Here is a 14,982-nt window from a genome sequence, read left to right on the forward strand (position 1 = left end):
GAAACTGAGGGACCTTGTGCTCCGACTGTATAAAGCTCTAGTGAGACCACCTCAGGAGTCCTGGGTGCAGTTCTGCTCACCACACTATACAGGAAGCTGTGCAGACGAGAACAACCAGGTGCATCATGGGACTTGAGGGCATGTCCTGCAGTGACTGGCTGTCTTATGTACACTTGTCAAACCTGCTCTTGTTGTCAGACATCTTGGTGTTTTGTTTAATTCATCACTTAACTTTGAGCTACACATTAGGTCTCTTTCTAAAATTTCATTCTATCTCATCCATCACATTGTCCATTTTTGTCCTTGTCTGATGGTCAGACTCTGGTTCATTGTTTCATAATGTCTCATATTGATTACTGTAATTCCCTCTTCATCGGCCTCCCTGCAGAATCTCTCCAGAAGCTACAGTACATTCAGAACTCCACAGCTACATCTCAGCCGTTCTCTCCCAGCTTCACTGGTTACCAGCTCCATCAAGGATTAAATTCAAGATTCTGCTTCACACCTTCAAAGCCCTACATAACCTTTGCCCCTCTCTACCTCACTCAGCTCCATACACTCCTTGTCGCTCTCTCAGGTCCTCGACCAGTCATCTCCTTACTGTCCCACACAGCAGACTCTCCACCCTGGGAGGGCAGGCAGGTCCTTCAGTGTTATGGACCCTCAGCTCTGGAACTCTCTTCCTCAGTTTCTCTAAGTTTACTCCTCTTTCTGCACTTTTAAATCTCAACTGAAAATTTTCTCTTCTACAAACTTTTGTCATCTGTGTAATTTCTTTGTTTTTTACTCTGCATGTAAAGCAACCTCGGGTTTGTGAAAGGCGCTCAATAAAAGTAATTTATTATTATTATTATTATTATTATGTAGGCCCCAGCTGGCCCAGAAGTGCTCCCTGATGACAAAACTGAGTCTGGCATGACAAGGGACAGTCATGGTGGAGTCAGGAAAGGAGGAGGAGGAGGCCAAAGCTCACCAGAGAGGAGAAAGAAGAAAAGCATAACGTTTATGGTGCTGGAAAGGAAACAACAGGACAGGTGTGTTTGAACCCAGGTCTGCTGTTGGTGCAGTGGTGTCTGGAGTTTGGCAGTCTGAGACCCCCAGCACTCACAATATGAAAGGCACGGCATAATAGATAGACGTGAAAGGTGTTATATGCTAGACAGATTGGTAGATGGATGTGAGAGGCGCTATATAATCGATGTGAAGGGCACTATATACAGTGTAACAGATAGACAGGTAGATTTCTCTTTCTCTCTTTCAAGTCCCACCTCTTCGTAGCAGCGAGCGGAAGCACAGAGCAGCGGCGTCTCCCACAGGCAGGTAGCCCTTTGCAAACACCCGAGTAAGTTCAACTGAAGTAAAGCCGACACCTGACCAGGAGAAATAACCAGCAGTAAGAAATCAAAGTCCATCACTCACTGGCTGGTGGAAACTTAAAGCTGATGGTCTCTTGGTGATTCAGCTGAACGCGAAAAGCGCCAAAAGCACCGAAGTTAAAAAAACGAAGATGATATCAGTGCTAAACGTAAGTTCAATCTGCTCTCTGCCCGTTGAGGGCACGTTTATATGTTGTGTGTCCTGCAGCATGTACAGTTCAGGTGTTCCGGCCGACAGTGTAGACAGCTTCACCTGCCAAAAGTGTTTAGTTAATTTAGAGTTGGTCGGGAAAATACGCAAATTGGAGGACCGCGTTAGGAACCTGATAGCAATTAGACAAACCGAAAATTGGATCGACTTGGTTTGTTTAGACAATTCGGCTACATCTGACTCGGCTTCAGTCTCTCCAGGTCCCACTGTAGTCAGTGCGCGGCCGAAGTCAGCAGCACCAATTCAGCCACAGGGCGAGTGGGTAACAGTAAGACGGGGGGTCTAAGAAGCCAAAATTTAGTCCCTCGGCACCCAGGTCACCAATTCGGACCCAGAACAGATTCTCAGCACTCCGCAGCACGTCTGTGGAAACTGAGAATAAGAAAGTGCTCATAATTGGCGATTCCATAGTGCGGAATGTTAGAATTCCAAACTGTGTTAAACCAGCAGTTAATGTTAAATGCCTCGCAGGGGCCAAGATTTCTAGCATAGAGGCTGTATTGGAGCATGTCGCCGACGATGAAGTATCTACCTTATTGCATGTCGGCACTAATGATATTTATTTACAGCAATCTGAGGTATTAAAGAGGAACTTCATCTCTCTATGCACCAAAGCTGAAAGAAAATGTCAGAATTTAGTTGTATCTGGCCCTTACCAAGATTATATAGAGGGGATGTGATTTATAGCAGATTGCTTTCCCTTCACTGCTGGCTAGAAACCTGGTGTGCAAATAAAAGCATAGCGTTTGTGAACAATTGGGATAATTTTAGGGAAAGGCCGGGATTTTGAAGGGATTGTGTTAAAAAAATGCTTTAGTTGCCTCACATTTTTATGTAATCGTTTTGTTCACCCCACTGAATTAAAGCTGAAAGTCTGCATTTCAACTGCATCTGAGTTGTTTCATTTAAAATTCATTGTGGTGATGTACAGAACCAAAATTAGAAAAAAGTTGTCTCTGTCCAAATATTTATGGACCTAACTGTATATCACTAGTTCAGAAAGAAGCATGCAGTTTTAAATGCTGCTTATTGAACATTCGCTCTCTTGGCACTAAAGCTGTTTTTATTAAATGATATGACATTAAGTACAAAATCTGATCTGTGTCTTCTCACTGAAACCTGGCTTAGTAAATGTGACACTGTCCCCCTAGCTGAGGCGTCACCAGATGGATACTCGTTCCTTCATAAGTCTAGAGATTCTGAGAGGTCGAGGAGGACGACTTGGAATAATTCACTGTAACAAAATACAATTCACGTCTAAAAATTTAAGCGACTTTACATCCTTTGAGGCATTCATTTAAAATATTAAAACAGATTCCAACACAATTATACTGCTAGTCTACAGACCACCAGGGCCATATTCATTGTTCATGACAGAATTTAGCAAACTTTTATCTGATTTGGCTATAAATTATGATTACGTAGTATTGATGGGGGATTTTAATGTACACATTGATGTGGAAACTGACACTTTTGGCAAATGTTTTACTTATTTGTTAAATTCAGTAGGATTTTGTCAGATTGTCAATGAGATTGTAATTCTGCTTCAAAATTTATAGATATTTTGAGAAAGTCGAGTGTAATTGTGGAAAACCATTTAGATCAGTGAACATCAAATGTAAACGTGGAAAACAATTTAGATCAGCTAACATCACATTATAATGTGACCTTGAGAGATGCTCTGGACACAGTGGCTCCCCTTAAAACAAAAGTGATCAAAGCACATAGATACTCTCCCTGGTTTAATGAAAACACTTGAGCTCTTAAATTAGAGTGTCGAAAACTGGAGCGCAGATGGAGAACAACAAAGCTACATGTCTTTCAAACTGCATGGACAGAGAGTGTTAATAAATATAAAAAAGCTCTCTTTAAAGCTCGCTCAGAATACTATTCTACAATAATAGATAGCAATAATAAAAATCCTCAGGTACTGCTTAGAACAGTCGTTAAATTAACAAATGGAAATTCAGATCTATAGTGCAAAATACTAACAGATATTAGCAGTACAGACTTTATTAACTTCTTCAATGAGAAAATTAAAAATATAAGATCCCAGATCTCAGCATCACAGTACAAACCAAATACTAGCTTAGCAGACCCTGTCTCACATTGCATTCAGCACTTTAGTCATTTTAATCCTGTAACTGAGCAGGAAGTCTTAACTTTAATTTCTAAAATGAAACCCACTACTTGTTCCCTGATCCAGTGCCAATAAAACTAGTAAAAAGTGCAATGGATGTTCTTGCAGCACCTATTCTCAACATTATCAGTAGTTCATTATTGCATGGCACAGTACCTGATACACTAAAAGTGTCAGTCATTAAACCATTACTTAAAAAGTCAGACCTAGACCCACACATACTAAATAATTATAGGTCTATTTCAAATTTACCCTTTCTCTTTAAAGTACTAGAAAAAGTAGTTGCCAGTCAGCTTCAGTCACACCTTACACATTACAATTTATTTGAGAAATTCCAGTCTGGTTTTCGCACTGGTCATAGTACAGAAACGGCACTAACGCAGGTTGTAAACGACATTCTGATATCCTCTGATGAAGGAGACTCCACTGTAATGATGTTGTTAGACTTAAGTGCAGCATTTGACACTATCGACCATTTGATTTTACTGCATGTTTTTTTTTGTTCTTTATTTCACCTAATACATTTCTTGTATTAGGAATTTGTTAGTTTTCGCATACCCCTTGGGGTCAGAGCGCAGGGTCAGCCATTGTACAGCGCCCCTGGAGCAATTACAGGTTAAGGGTCTTGCTCAAGGGCCCAGCAGAGTAGGATCTCTTTTGGCAGTGACAGGGATTCGAACCGGCAACCTTCGGGATACCAGCGCAGATCCTTAGCCTCAGAGTCACCACTCCACCCTAATTGTTGGGCTTACAGGCACCGTGCTCGCTTGGTTTAGTTCTTATTTATCAAATCAATTCCAATATGTACAGAAATGTGCTGACAGGACTCCATCATTATACACAGAAGTGAGATATGGTGTCCCGCAGGGCTCAGTACTGGGACCTTTACTGTGTTCACTTTACAGGCTTCCACTGGGATCTCTCATTAGGACACATCATGTTAGTTTTCACTCGTATGCAGATGACACCCAGTTATACCTTTCTTTTAGACCAAATGAAGTTTCTCTGATGTTGTCTTTAATTAGCTGTGTTAGTGAATTAAAGGAGTGGATGGATGACAAAGACTTGTCTTTAAATACAGATAAAACAGATGTTAATTGTTGGAGGGAATGACGCTGATCACAACAATATTTTGTTATCATTTAACTCAGTTGGAATCCCCATTAATTTTACTGAATCAGCCCACAATCTAGGAGTTCTCTTTGACTCTAGCATGTCATTTAAAGAGCACATTACAAAGTTGTCCGAATCATGTTTCTTCCATCTTAAAAATAGTGGGAAATTAAGGCGTTTTCTAAATAAACAGGATTCTGGGAAATTAATTCATGCATTTATCTCTAGTAGGATTGACTACTGCAATGCGGTGTTCACTGGATGTTCAAACTGTTCTTTATACAGCCTCCAGTTAATACAAAATACGGCTGCAAGAATTATTACAAGAACAAGAAAATACGAACACATAACTCCAGTTCTTAAATCCTTACACTGGCTCTCGGTTAAGTTTAGGGCAGATTTCAAAATCCTCCTTTTAACACATAAAGCATTAAATGGCCGAGTTCCGGCTTACTTGTCTGAACTTATCATGACTTACAAACCAGAGTGCACATTAAGATCTCAAGATGCCGGTCTGCTTATGATTCCAAGGATTAATAAAATAACAGTGGAAGGTCAAGCTTTTAGTTACAGGACCCCTAAACTGTGGAGTGGTCTGCCTGCCACTATAAGAGATGCCCCATCTGTCTCAGCTTTTAAATCCCGGCTGAAGACTCACAACTTCAGTTTAGCACACCCTGACTAGAGCTGCTGATTAACTGTGCAGAACTGTCATTAGCACTAAAACAGAAGTAGTATGACAGTTATAATGTGTCACTAACCCTCACCTGTTCTGTTTCTCTTCTTGGGAACTCAAATGTGGCACTTGGTGCCACAGCCCACCTGCCAAGATGTTTTGCCTGCCTAAGGTAAAGTCATCTCTGATGGAGGATCGCAGGAATTGTGGGGTAGAGGGGTCCTTTCATCAGATTGGCTGGCCCAGCGCTGTTTCAGCTGTGGAATGGCCAATAGGGGGAGGCAGATTGATGGCTGAGGTCTCCAGGACTCTAAACAAATCCAAATCATATTATGGGATATCATCTACTGTTAAATTCTGCTAAGTACTTGTAAAATGTTTTTTATATTGTATTGAGAATTTGTTCTGTTCTGTGTATTGTATTGTATTGACCCCCTTCTTTTTGACACCCACTGCACACCCAACCTACCTGGGGGGTGTCTCTTTTTGAACTGCCTTTCCTGAGGTTTCTTCCATTTTATCTCTACAAGGGTTTTTTGGGAGTTTTTTCTTGTCTTCTTACAGAGTCAAGGTTGGGGGGCTGTCAAGAGGCAGGGCCTGTTAAAGCCCATTACGGCACTTCTTTTGTGATTTTGGGCTTTACACCAATAAACTGTATTGTATTGTATTTAAAGGCACTACATGAGAGATGTGAGGAGCACTATAGACTAGACAGATAGATTGTTAGATACAGCCGTGGCCAAAAGTTTAGAGAATGACCCCACTGTTGGTTTTCACCAAGTCTGCTGCTTCAGTGTTTTTAGATCTTTTTCTCAGATGTTTCTCTGGTGTACTGAAGTAGAATTACAAGCACTTCACAAGTTTCAAAGGCTTTTATTGACAATAACATGAAGTTTATGCAGACTCAGTATTTGCAGTGTTGGCCCTTCTTTCTTTTTCAAGACTTCTGCAATTTGCCCTGGCATGCTGGCAATGAACTTCTGTGCCCAATCCTGACCGATGGCAGCGGCCCATTCTTGCATTATCAGAATTGGTGGGTTTTTGTTTGTCCATCTGCCGCCTCTTGAGGTTTGACCACAAGTTCTCAATGGGGAGTTTCCTGGCCATGGACCCCAATTTTGTTCTCCGAGCCACTTAGTTCTCAGTTTTGCCTTATGGTCATCAAACTGTGCTTGGATGGTTGGGAAAAGTTGCTCTCGGAGGATATTTTTTATCTAAAAACGCTGAAGCAGCAAACTTGAAACTTGTGAAAACCAATACTTTTGTGTCATTCTCAAAACTTATGGCAACAGCTGTAGACGTGAAAGGCACTGTATAATAGATATGAAGGGCACTATATACTAGACAGGCAGATAGATAGATAGATAGATAGATAGATAGATAGATAGATAGATAGATAGATAGATAGATAGATAGATAGATAGATAGATAGATAGATAGCGTAGTTGGCAGGATTAGATAGATAGATAGATAGATAGATAGATAGATAGATAGATAGATAGATAGATAGATAGATAGATAGATAGATAGATAGATAGATAGCGTAGTTGGCAGGATTAGATAGATAGATAGATAGATAGATAGATAGATAGATAGATAGATAGATAGATAGATAGATAGATAGATAGATAGATAGCGTAGTTGGCAGGGATAGATAGATAGATAGATAGATAGATAGATAGATAGATAGATAGATAGATAGATAGATAGATAGATAGCGTAGTTGGCAGGATTAGATAGATAGATAGATAGATAGATAGATAGATAGATAGATAGATAGATAGATAGATAGATAGATAGATAGATAGCGTAGTTGGCAGGATTAGATAGATAGATAGATAGATAGATAGATAGATAGATAGATAGATAGATAGATAGATAGATAGGCATGCAGACAGATGTGAAAGGCACTATATGATAGACAGATGGACTGATCCTGCATTTCTGTTGTACAAAGCGTGTCGAAACTGTGGCTGTCCAGGGTGCTGAAGCTAACGTTTCTCTTCTCATTCATTCAGGTATATTTCTAACAAGAAGCTCCGTGAGTGCGCCCTGCTCACCCAGGACAGACGTTCTAAGACACCACTGAGTTCTTTGTGTGTCTGAACAAAAAGAACAAGTGAGTGAGAAAAGCATACACTGGGCACAGAGTGGTCACGCTTCACATCTAAAGAGGGCAGTCATGTGGTGGACAGAAGTGCTGAATCCCGTCCTCAGTTGAGGATGTGTGTTGGTAAAGGCAGCAGAGCTCAAAGCATTGAGAAGGCGCCTGGTGACGTCACTCAGGTTTGGTGCCACCTGTCCTTATCATCTGTGTGTCTTTCTGCTGCTCACTAGTCGTGGTACCCAAGAGGGTCAGGGTTGGTACTGACGGGTTGTGTTGTGTGTTGATTAGCACGCGACAGTCAGAATTTCAACGTTCTCTGTGCACACAATGAGGACGCTATAAACGTCCCCTGCCTGTGAATTCCCTTCTTATCAACACCATCGTCATTAGCACGGTGAGGAGTTTCTCTCAGGATTCACCATCACTTCATGTGTTTTCTATTCTGAAGTGAACTGCAATTCTCTTGGTAAAAGTTGAACTGATTTCAAAGTACAAGAGCAAAGCTGACAGACCCCGATTATCAATCAGTTCAATGGTCCCAGTCAAAAAAAAAAAGTGGTCAAATGTTAATAAAAACAGAAAGTGGTAGACGAGCAATCCTCTCTGACGTGGGGGGCTTAATTGAAAAACACAAAATGAATGATTGGCTAAACTGGGCTACTGTGCTGGGCAGGGTGAACAGGAAGTGGCCGAGTCCGCCGGTGTGTCAAAGTCTGCCGTCCAAGGGGTCTCATAGCACACTGCAGTTAACAGCTAGTCACCACCAGAATTACAATCGAAAGACTCACAGGTACAGTAGGGACCACCACCGTGTGTCAGCCACCGTGCTGCAGACAGTCAATGCAGACTCACAACAAGCCACGTCTGAACGCACATGTCTGGAGCGGAGTGCCGCCGCAGAGGTCCTTGCCAACAGCCATCCACAAAAGCCACACTGTGAGTGCCTGGAAAGGTGTTATCCGGTCTGACAAGACGCCTTTCTGCTGGTACTCGAATCCCGAGAGGCGACGCGTACATCGTAAGCCACATGAAGCCTTCCATGAGGATCGTGTACAAGGTGGCGTTCAAGCAGGAGGAGGCCCACTGATGATCTGAGGAGGAAATGGGCCCTTTGGTTGAGTTGACGATGCACTTGAACCAGGAGGACAACCCTGGGCTTCTGGACAACTAAGTGTTACCGTTTGGGCTTCATCTCCAGAATGAACACATGATGGCCACCCCACCTTTTCAAGACAATAACTTTCATGTGCACAGGACTGGAACTGCGCGTGATCAGCACAAAGAGCATTGTGAAGCACTCTCGCATCTCGACTGGCCCGCAAAAATTGTGCAGAAATTCCATGGGACGGTCTGAAACGCCGGCAGAGCCAACCAACCATCTTGGCTGAACTGAGGAATTTGGGTGCTGGAAGAGCAGATGAAAACTGATGTCACCTACCTCCGCTAACTGATGGCACCCATGCCAGATACTCTTTGGTCTCACGAAGGAATTACACGCCATTAGATAAGACTTAGCCAGGAATGACTAATTTCTAAGCTGGTTAGCTCAGGGGTCCTGAGACCACCGTGGCTTCTAGTTTTCATTCTAACCTTTTTCTTAATGAGTGACCTGTTTTTGCTGCTAATTAACTTCTTTTGAATACATCCATCCATCCATTTTCCAACCCGCTGAATCCGAACACAGGGTCACGGGGGTCTGCTGGAGCCAATCCCAGCCAACACAGGGCACAAGGCAGGAACCAATCCCGGGCAGGGTGCCAACCCACCGCAGGACTGTTTTGAATACATTTTCATTGAATTGCTCTTGAAGACTCGGACCCCTTCATTGTTTCTTTTTCCTTAATTAGCAGCCAAACAATAATGAGATACAAAATGAGCCAAAAACAACTGGTGTCCATCATAGAATATCTGAAAATAAAGAAAGATGAAGGTCTCAGGAATGCTGATCTGCTCAGGTCTACAAACAGAGCTCTTAGAAAAGAGAAAATCATCAATTTCAGAAATGTCTGCTAATGCACCACGAGAGCAGCAACAAGCCATGGAATTAAAGGACGGGTTTAAATAACGACAGGACTCGGCACTCTCATTAAGCAGCTAGGTGGAGTTGGAGGCCCTGACTTAGTTGGTCTTCTGTTGGCTCCCTCACTTCACATTTCATTTCTGTTTGAGTGCCATTTAAAGAAAGAAATGAAGCAATTCAGAGGAACGAATCTTAAAAAACAAGTCAATTAAAATGAAAGGAAAAGAAGTTAATTAACAACAAAAACAGGGCACTAATTAAGAAAAGGGTTAGAATGAAAGCCTGCAGCCACTGCGGCCCCCCAGGACCGGAGTTTGAGAACACTGGGTTAGTTATATCATTATTATTATAAATAAGACATGATTACTTGACATGTAAGCACAAGACATTCTAAAATAAGTTGGGACAGGAGGAAAGTGACGTTTCATGAACAATGTGGCACGTTCAAGAAATGTCCTGAGGAGGCATCACTACCACACTTGGGTACAAAAGGAGCATCCATGAAAGACCACGCTGTGGTGCATTGTGTTCCACCACTTTGCCAAAAACTGAACAGTCAAGTCATCCGGCAGTTTAAGGACAACACTCCTCAGACTCTGTCATTTCGAGGGGTCTTGCTCACCTGTTATTGAAGGCGACTCTTAACGTGCCGCTTCTCCTCCTCCCGTGTCTCACACTCGCACTTTGTCTTTCGATCGTGTCATCAAAGCCAAACTGACCAATCACATTGCCCTAAGGGACAGGACACACACAGGGACCTCAGTGTTCTAGCAGACTGTAGCAGCGTGTGACTGGTGCCATCCATTGCTTGAAGCCCATTTGGAGCCCTAGGTGGGGTGGACCCCTCATTGTCCATAGCTTGTAGTCGGTATTATTAGATTTTAACAACCTGTGGGTGGTCTCCCTCGGTAAGCAGAGCGCGTACCCCTTCAGTAGCACAAACGGTGCCCCTTTCTGTATACACCGTGAACTTTAAGGAGTGCACACTCCCTGGTGTACGGAGCGCGCTCTTTTACTTTCACAAATGGTGGCCAACAGTAAACATCGCCCACTCAGTATCATTAGAGCTCGACGAATGGTTTGGCTGGTGTGACCCTACGTGTCCCTTAACTTTCATAAGTGGCGCCCCTCAGATGACGGCCTCCTATGTTGCCTAATGGATTGACCAGCTCTAGTTTGAAGTCGCGTCTCCCGGCCCGGCTGGAACGTCTTTTTTCGTTTCCAGTCTCTGTGCCGACGCTTTGCACTTTTTTCTTCCATCAAGAAGACAGAAACGCCTTGTCGTGTGAGTTTTCTTTCTCGGGGAGGTACACAAGCATCAGTGGCAGTACCCTAACATTCTCGTTATGGTCGGCTAACCGTCTGTCCTTCTCAAATGAAAATACTGCCAATGGTTTTGTTTTTTTTTAATAGACAAATGCTGGTGGAAATGCGGCTGGATAACCAATCAGTCAAGACATCACGCATGTGGAGAAGCAGATCAGGCAGCGATCTTAAAAGTATTCACGCTTGAAAGTTCTGCTACAGCTCTGTGATGTGTTACTGGCCTCACAAACCATCATGGGGCTCTGGGATAAAAAAAAATATTAGTCCACGCCAGCCGCACTGGGTGAATTTCCAGAAAAATCTTTGGCGAACAAGTTCACCGTTGAACACAGGACATGCACTTTGGTGAATTTCGATGACCAACACCAGTCCTCAGCTGGGCTTGATGATATCTCCCTGACATCCACCCTGTATTTTGGTCACTCAGCCCTACAGAGCTCCTGTTTCCCTCATCGTATCGAGTGTAAATGTTCAATGTAAGGCCTGTCACATATGAGACGGGACAGTTTGCTGCTCCCTGATTTAGCTACAGTAAATGCCAGGATGTCCTAGCGTGTCACCAGCCACTTCTGAAAATGTCATCACTGGCTCTGGCAGATTCTCTCAAGCATTTCGCTGACAAATGGACTGCTTTTCTATTAGTCTCCAGTAGGTGGCCCTAAAAGAAATAATTCTCAATTTAAATTAAACCATCCTGGTGGGTCAATGTGGCCAATATACCCTTAAAATCTTAAAGGATCTCGGGTCAGCTGCCACCCATGCCCCACACAACCCCCCCACTTTTCCTGCCAGATGTGCCTGCGGCCTTCAGTCCAGTCATAAACTTGGCAGCATTTGGATGTGTTACAAGTGTTGGCGCATATCTGAGGCGATGCCCGTTTTCGTGTCCATTACAAGCATGTGACCGTGCGATAAAAGAGACCTGGTAAAGGGGTAGTTGGGCATTCAGAAGCCATTTAAAGTTGCCATCCGTTTTGTCACATGCTGGGAACTGTGTCAAGTATGGAAAGCAACAAGCCAAGTGAGGCGTACAGTATGTGACCTTCACGCACAAGCACAGCCCCCCCCCCCCCCCCACCGCCCCCAACTAGCGGACATCTCTTTCCCATAAAGTGGCCGAGATACCATTTGAGATTGTCAGGCTGAGCCGAGCAAGGAAAAAGCAACAATGCCGGAATGCAAGTCCTGCCTCCGTGTGAGGTGATGGTTACCAGAAGCGCCTGGGCCTCGCTCCGAGACCCTCCGCCTCTGCCCGCGCTTCCCACCGAGTCCCCTAAGAGCCGAGGTGACAAGCTCCGCGGCCGCATATGAGCGTGTCCTGATATGTTATCAGCCGAGGCATTAGATCTTGAGTGGAACAACCGGAAGCGATAGCGGAATGGCGATGCCATGGCCCTGCCAGCACTATCTCGCCAGTTTTATTATGGAAGCTGAATACCTTGAGATGCTGCGTTTAACTAATTGACCCTTACAAAGACCACTGTGATGTGAACTGTCCGGACGTCTTTTATTATTACTGTATTATTGCTATCGTTGCACCTTATTTACCAAGGGGTGTCTCATTAAAAAGAGAGCTGAGCCACACAGCTCCGTCAAACAAGCGAATGTTCACAGCAACTCACACGTGCTGTTGTGGGCACACCGGACGCCCACTTTGGTCAACCTTTGAGTTCCGTCAGCTATAAAAGGATTTAAGTGAAGGATGTCATTTAAGCGAAAAAGCAGCCTAAGTGACAACTCAATCATAATTATGACGCACACATATCATGGAGCGCACGGCCACATGACCTTCAGGACTCGCCCGTCTGGGTGAAAATCACCGCGTTGACTCACGAGGACTTGCTGTTCAGTTCAAGGCTCTTTTCGGAAGATGAGCACCCAAATCGTACCCCCTAAAGGCTGTACTGATAATGGTCTCCACCTGTGGGCCCTCTGTTCTTAATCACACTTTAGACTTTCATTGTCTGTTTGGGTTTGGAGGTCATGGGTCGTTCCGGAAGCATCTCTCAGAGTTTGCCCTGGGATTTGTGTGATTTTTCATTCTAAACAAGTGCTCCTAGAAATGGGGGGACACGACGTCCAGAGAGCCGTCCTAAGGGAATGTGTTAGTTGTCAGCGGGGTGTAAGAGATGGCCGGGATGCCCAAGAAGTGGAAGGATGGAGGAAGGCAGCCTCTTTAGGACATGGCATCCCCCAGAACGCTAGATGGCAGCTCCCCTGGATTGCAGAAGTGCCCTGGATTCGCACAGGGCAACATGGGACTTGGAAGTTCTTTATCTGAGCCCTGTTGGGTACCATGGACGCCACCAGGGGGTGCTGTAAAAATGGAGGAGCCAGGTGGCAGGGGGTTTCCGCGGAAGAACAGAAGCACTTCTGGGTTGGACTTGCCAGCTTCACAGCAATGAGCCAGAGTCGGGAGGAGGACGAGGAGAAGGAGTGGAGACTGACTAAAAGAAAGAGGAAGAAAGGACTGTGTCTTATCTGGTGCTTTGGACTGTGTCTCAGCCTGTCTGTGTCGGGGTTTGGGGAGCAGTACACCCCCTGGCGGTCCACAAGTCTTGTCAAATTGCACACCTTTCATTCAAGAGGGGAGGTGTCTTTTTTTTGCCCCCCACTACACAGCACAGCACAAAGCACCGCAGCACCGCTGCAGCGTTCTGGGGGAAGCAGTGCCCTAAAGAGGCTTCCATCTCCCATCCTTTCACTTGTTGGGTGTCCCGGCCGAGTTGGGCTGCTGACCGTCTCTCACAGTGGACAGTGGGACGTCCGTAAACCCAGAATAAGTGTGTGGTTTATAGTGGGTTATAAAGCTTGAGCAGAACCATAACATTAAACCATTACAGACATTAGACATTTAACAAATCAGTCACACAGAACTAAAACTTATAAAAATATCTTTCTAATTTCTGACAATTATTTCCTTTAACACACTCCGGCTTTAATCTTTCTGCGATTCTTTCAAGTTCAAACAGAATCACTTGGGGGCGTCACCAAGACCCCGAACTCCAGACACAACTCCAGTTACAATGTACAGATAAAGTGACACCAAATGAAGCTCCCAACTGTCTCTTCCACACCTGAGTGAGTGCCATCCTCTTCCTCCCGACTCGGACTCCCTGAGGTGATGTGGAGGGCTCCTTTTACGACGGACCCGGGGAGTGCTTCTGGTGGGACAGTGCTCCCTTGCAGCTCCCCCTAGCAGGCCTGCCCAACAGGACTACATCTCCCAACCTGCCCCACGGCTGTACATATGGGAGATCCACCCGTGAGATACTGGCACTGTGTGCACCGGGGGGAACAGGACACCCTTTATTTTTCTGACCATCCTTCCCCTCCACAAAAGGAACTAGCACCCAACCAGGATGGGACGCCAGTTCATCCACTTCCTTCCTGGCAAGGACCCCCTGTTTCCTGGTCAGGATGTCAGTCCATCCAGTGTGGCACTCACACATTACTCGAGAACTACTCTCACCATTCTTGTCCATTCGATTTACAACCAAATCATTACCCAAGAACAAGGCATGTGATTGGTATTCGCTTGTTTCGCAAATGTATCAGTTCTAGAAGATGGGATACGTGATGAGAGCTTTGTAACCAAAGGATTACCTGAAAACAAAGTGAACAATTCTTGTTCATATGATTTGCAAAGGGCAGCACGGTGGCGCAGTGGGTAGCGCTGCTGCTTCGCAGTTAAGAGACCCAGGTTCGCTTCCCGGGTCCTCCCTGCGTGGAGTTGGCATGTTCTCCCCATGTCTGCATGGGTTTCCTCCCACAGTCCAAAGACATGCAGGTTAGGTGGATTGGCGATTCTAAATTGTCCCTGGTGTGTGTGTGTGTGTGTGTCCTGCGGTGGGTTGGTGCCCTGCTCGGAGTTCCTTTCCTGCCTTGCACCCTGTGTTGGCTGTGATTGGCCGTGACCCTGTAGTTAGGATATAGCAGGTTGGATAATGGATGGATGGATGATTTGCAAAGGAATCATTATCCGAGAACGAGGCACACAATTCTCATTCGAC

The 14,982-nt window shown here is 44.6% G+C and overlaps 1 protein-coding gene across 1 annotated transcript in view; it reads right to left on the reverse strand.

Moving 5' to 3' along the window:
* The window catches only part of LOC127526277 (mediator of RNA polymerase II transcription subunit 13-like), a 257,111-nt gene that overhangs the window by 235 nt on the left and 241,894 nt on the right, over window positions 1–14,982 (reverse strand). The gene's annotated exons all lie outside the window — the stretch shown is intronic.

This window comes from Erpetoichthys calabaricus, chromosome 18 (genome assembly GCF_900747795.2).
Source record: "Erpetoichthys calabaricus chromosome 18, fErpCal1.3, whole genome shotgun sequence".
Lineage (NCBI taxonomy): Eukaryota > Metazoa > Chordata > Cladistia > Polypteriformes > Polypteridae > Erpetoichthys > Erpetoichthys calabaricus.